This window comes from Oncorhynchus nerka, linkage group LG9a (assembly GCF_034236695.1).
Source record: "Oncorhynchus nerka isolate Pitt River linkage group LG9a, Oner_Uvic_2.0, whole genome shotgun sequence".
NCBI lineage: Eukaryota > Metazoa > Chordata > Actinopteri > Salmoniformes > Salmonidae > Oncorhynchus > Oncorhynchus nerka.
Genome location: NC_088404.1, coordinates 47557377 through 47562690, shown reverse-complemented (window position 1 = coordinate 47562690; position 5314 = coordinate 47557377). Strand labels below are relative to the sequence as shown.

Sequence of the window (5314 nt, the reverse complement as noted above, 5' to 3'; positions counted from 1 at the left end):
CATTTGTCTACACACATCTCTAAACTTTAAGTTTACTTTCTGAGCTTAAATTCAAGACGTGTAGATTTTTTTTCTTTTTTTCTCATCCTTCATAACTACACTCCTAGAAAAAAAGGGTTCCAAAGGGGTTCTTTAGAGAAGGATAGGCTTCTACCAAGATCCATTTTCATCTGAAGAACCCTTTCTGGAAGACATGGGTACTTTGTAAGGCAAAGGATTCAACCTAGAACCTTTCTCATCCTAAGAACTGTTTTTGGAAGAAAGGGTTCTTTGATGATTCTTTGGATGGCAAGAAAGATTCTTTGGAAGGTAAGAAGGGTTCTACATAGGACACTTCAGAATCGGAATAAGCTTTTGTATTGTATTTTTTTCCTTTATTTTAAATAGTGCCTGAGTATTACTGTTTACCCCAGTGTTTAAACTTTAACCCTCTAGAGTTTAAAAGGACAGGTGTGAGATTATTTAAACTGTACCTACACGGGAATATTTGTACATAGCAAATTGGCCAGTTTTACCTAGTTGACTTTTCAGTGAAATATTTGTAGAGTTGATTCAGGAGTTAAATGAAATGAACTCTGTAAAGAGTTAAATTTACACTCAGTGGTGTAAAATAACCCAAGTGTTGGTGTTAACCAAAGGTGAGTGTGATCAGAAGTGTCATGTCCATAGGGGGTACAGGGGCATGTGCCCCATCAGATTTGTCATGTGTCAATCAAGATCGAGTAACTCGCTTGTCTGTCTTAGCTGGCATGCCTGCTGGCAAGGTTGGTAGACTTTTTTTAAAAGTAAGCAATAACTAAATGAACTGAATAAGACTCACATTCCTTTCAATCTTTTACCCAGATTTGAGCAGAGACGTACAGAAGCATATTTAGTTTCTTTTTAAAAAAACAGTCAGGACACAGACAGCTCAAGAGGTATGCTTAGCTATGCAGAACTATTGTTTCAGGTGTTTAAAAAATTCAAAACAATTCTCCAACTTATTGTCGGGGGGCCTAGCCCCCTTCGGAACCATCCCCCCCCCCCCCAGCCATCCTCACGTACTTTGCGCCCCTCAGATTTTTGGGGTGCATAATGGCCCTGAGCGTGATTGTGTCATTTTGACTCGGTGTAGAGTAAAACACTCAAAACCACAACCAATGAATGTGTTTTTGCATATACATTGATTGATTGATTGATTGATTGATTGATTGATCTTATTCTACACAAAGATAAACAACATACATTTTTCTCAACTAATCAAATTTGTTAGTAGTTGGACTTATTCAACCCGTTACTGAGACGGTTGTTCCAGATGGTTTAGATTGATAAATGAGACTATCTGCTGTGCCTTGGCAGTCTTTCTGAATCCAGGTTGTGGGTGATTAATAAGCCCCCCATGGAGGCACTTGCATTGAACACACCTACCAACTGTTTGTGAGTGCTCTGTGTCCAGGTTGGTCTGTGCCCTGTTTGCTTCCTCTGTCTTCTAGCCTTTAATGTCAAATTGCTCCTGTTCCAACAAAGGCCTATGGACAAACCTTTCACCACTCCTGCTCCCTCTCCATCCCTTTCTGCCTTCATCCCTCTACACTTATCCTTCTCACAGATCCAGGAACCTTTCATCACCACATCAGATAAGGCAATGAGGAAGGACCAAATCTCTAGACCTATGCTCGGAGCGAGCAGGCTACTGGGGAGTACCATCACTGACCTCCGGGTCTTGTGCTTCCAGGTGTCTGCTCGATCCTCAGGTTGTCCTTCCTTCCATCTGCAGATCCAACTCTAGTCCTGTCCCCAGCATCAGACCCAGTTCCAGTATCAGACCCAGTCACAGCACCAGAACACCGGAAGAGGCACAGAGGAGGGTCCAACACCAGACCTTCACCCGGAGCAAGCGGACCACAGGGGAGTGCAACATTTGACCTCCACGTCTTCCTCCCTTCTGTAGATCCAGCACCAGTCCACCACCAGACCACCAGACGAGGTGTGAAAGAGGGACCAAAAATCACATCTTCACCCGGAGCTAGCAGGTCACAGAGAAGTACCACAATTGACCTCTGGGTCTAAGACTCCCTTGTATGTCTGCTTGCTCCTCAGGTTGTCTTTCCTACCCTCTACAGACTCATATCCCAACTTAGCACCTGCAGCAGCCCCAGTTCCCGGTTCCTGTTATTTGTTTTGAATAACATTTGTATACTTTTTCTCAGGTTGGTGGACTGGTGCTGGATCCAACACTTGGCCTCCAGTCCCAGCACAATTTCCAGTCCAGGTTCCAACAGAAGTACCAACCCAGGTTTTTCCGGTCCAAGCCACAACACCAGCACCAATCCTGAACACAGCACCAAATTCCTTTTCCTTTCAGCCACTGCCAGCCCAGCCCAGCCCAGACCCCACCCCTCCCCCAACACAAAGAAACATTGTGGACTAACTAACTAACTGACTGATTGACTGATGGAATGGACTGAATGGACTGACAGATTGTTCTGATTATTTTTGATTAGTTGATTGCCTTTACTTTGCTTTTGTTTGATTGGATAACCATTTGTTTTAACTCATTTGAATTGATTACTTATTGAATTGTTTATTATTCGGAATTTAAACTTAATGATGGATTGAATTTGAACTTGTTGAACATTTTAAACTGTAACGAATTTTGGAAAAAACAAATAAAATAGAATTACACAGCAGAATAGAATTACATAGCACTTTGCAAGCCGCTTCATGTGACTAGATGGCCTCGTGTGGCCTGTAAACCAGGAGCTTACTACAACCACTGTGTTAGGGTATAACTAGGCCCTCAAAGAAAGGCCTTATGATATGATATATGTAATGTATTCTGTAATTAGTTACATTTTAAAGGCTAATAAGGCTGGTGGAACCATTCATAGAGGGTTCTAGAAAGAACCCTTCAAATATATTAAGGTTCTTAGTAGGGTTCGGGACGATACCAGTATTGCGACACACGTTAGTATCATGTTAAGGAATGAAAACATCATTATTTTGTCATCCGGAGTCACATTTATTTATTTTCCAAGCTATAGCACAAACTGTTTGATATTCAAAGGGTTCTACAAAGAGTTCTACATAGCACCAAAAAGGGGTCCCCTATGACAACAAACCGAAGAACCCTATATGGTTCTACTTAGCGTCCTTTTTTTCTAAGACTGTATGGCCATCACTACCCTGTAGATTGGGGTTTGCAGTCTAGCTAATTCTGTATTCAGTTGTGAAATGAGGGGTTAAGTTCTCCATTCCAACCTTGATATTGAGGCTAGATCCATCTGCCAAAGCTTGGTCTGAATGTAAGAAGTGTCTGGGCTCACGGTTTGTTTTGCTTCTGCATCCAGCCTGTAATCGGAGTAATTTATACCCTTTTCTACCCCTGTAATTAACAGGCTTCCTAATACTTCACCTCATACTATACTGTACGTGGGTCATTCCACCAATTTGGTGTCTTTTGAGAAGTGTAACTTGGTCAAACAAAACTTTTGATTTCACCTAATTTTAACATTCTGTCATAAATAGCACATGTTCAACTTAATAAAAATCATGTTTCCCATCTCATACATTTAAAAAAAAGTGTAAGTGCCTATTAAGTGCAAATATAGTAACAGGGTTGACAACTTCATCTTAAATAGGCCATAAATCCCGTTGTGACAGGAGGAATGGAAGCTTGTTGTGTGCGACAATTGAATGCAAGCTTCACCAAAATATTTAAACTGTTCAATCATTTCTAGCCTGTCTATCTAGGGGTAATAGAGATGACGTGTTATGCTCGACTCGCTCAGTTTTCCACCACAAAACATCAGAAATGTTTGCACAATCCTTTGAAAAAAATACATTTAAAAATAAATAGTTTCACCTTAAACGAGTTCACGTAACGGTGTTGACCTTAAAATGAGGGACAGACATAAATTAACCACTAATCACGACATGATCTTCAGGAAGGACTTTGGAAAGCAACAAAATAACTAGGGCTTTACAATGAGAACTTGGTGAAATGTTGGTGTTAAGTGGGGTAAAATCACAGAGAGGGCACGGAGGGTAATGTCAAAATGCTAATTGTTTGCCAGTCTTTATTCATACAAAAAAATAATTATTTATTGAATTCTCCGTGTGGTCTATATAAAAGGGCACTTCATTTAATATAAGAGGCTTTTTTTTAAATGCAATATTGGTGCACAATTTATATTTAAAATATCAAAGGGGTGAAAAAGGCACTCTTTTCGTGGAATGACCGGCATACAGAACGTTTAACTGTCCCACATGTCAGCACAACAGGAGCTATTGAGATGGCAGCTTCAAACTGAAAACACAAGGAGGTTGCCATAGTGAGAGTCATCACTCACACACTACTCTAACCACCTCCATTTCGCGGCAGTGTTTTTGTATTCTGGCCAAATCAGGGCACGTTTCTTGGAGGAAGCCAAAAGGGAAGTCTAATGTATATCATTCATAAAAGTGAGTAGTAGGAATATGATTAAAAAGTAGGAGGCTTAGGTTTCATTCAGTCTATTGATGTTTGAGTCAATCGCAGCACAAATATGTGTTTGAAGAGTCAAGACAGAATATTCTACAGAACCATTTGATCAGCACTGTAAATGTCTTTGGAACTACCAGTACTTTCTGAAATAGTTTGAACTATGTTCAGAAGACTCCTCACCTCTTTCCTAGCCTTCTCTGATGAAGGCAGCACACTAGGAAACCTGGCCACAGACAGACAGACCTCTGTCCGTCCAGGCTGAGGAGTTCTATCCATGCTGTCATCCATCTGGAGATGAGAACCACACTGCCGCCTCCCCCACCGCCCGGTAGACAGGCTTCCCAGGTCACGTCTCAGCTAGCACGCGTTGTATGGTCGACCAGTCGGCCCTCTGGTCAGGCACCACGCCCTGCCTACAACCACTGTCTGACAGCTCCCCTCTCAAACCAACCTGGACTCATCGGAAAAGCCTGGCTAGAGCCAACCAGGCAGATGCTGGGCAGGGGACAGGACAGACAGGGCCTGGGCTGCCTGGCTGGTTGTGTCTGACTGGGCCTGCCTCTGAGCCCCATCATCCTGTCCACATAGTTATCCACATGGCCCAGGGAGCAGGCTTTTATGGCCGGGGTGATGAGAGGTAAAGCTGTGGGTCGCAGGGCAGCCCAGCTAGGCAGGGAGCAGTGAACTAACTGGCTGGGAGTTAAAAATGGATTTTACTGCTGCTGCAGAGACCTAATGGCACTTCCCAATGAGGTCTAATGCGTTTATGTATTCGTGGATTCGGTTTTATTGCAATTCGGCTCAATAAAACAGAGAAACGTAAGGGCAGAAGTTTTCTTTGGAAAGATG

General features: G+C 42.4%; 1 long non-coding RNA gene across 1 annotated transcript in view; it reads left to right on the top strand.

The window, feature by feature from the left end:
* LOC115134779 (uncharacterized) overlaps positions 1-2677 on the top strand; it is a 2882-nt gene extending 205 nt beyond the window's left edge. Inside the window, exons 1-2 of the long non-coding RNA XR_003864375.2 lie at positions 1-2012; positions 2190-2677. The exon at positions 1-2012 is cut by the window's left edge and continues 205 nt beyond it. This is a non-coding gene — a long non-coding RNA (uncharacterized LOC115134779). The remainder of the gene's footprint in view (positions 2013-2189) is intronic.
* Positions 2678-5314: the final 2637 nt, after the last annotated feature.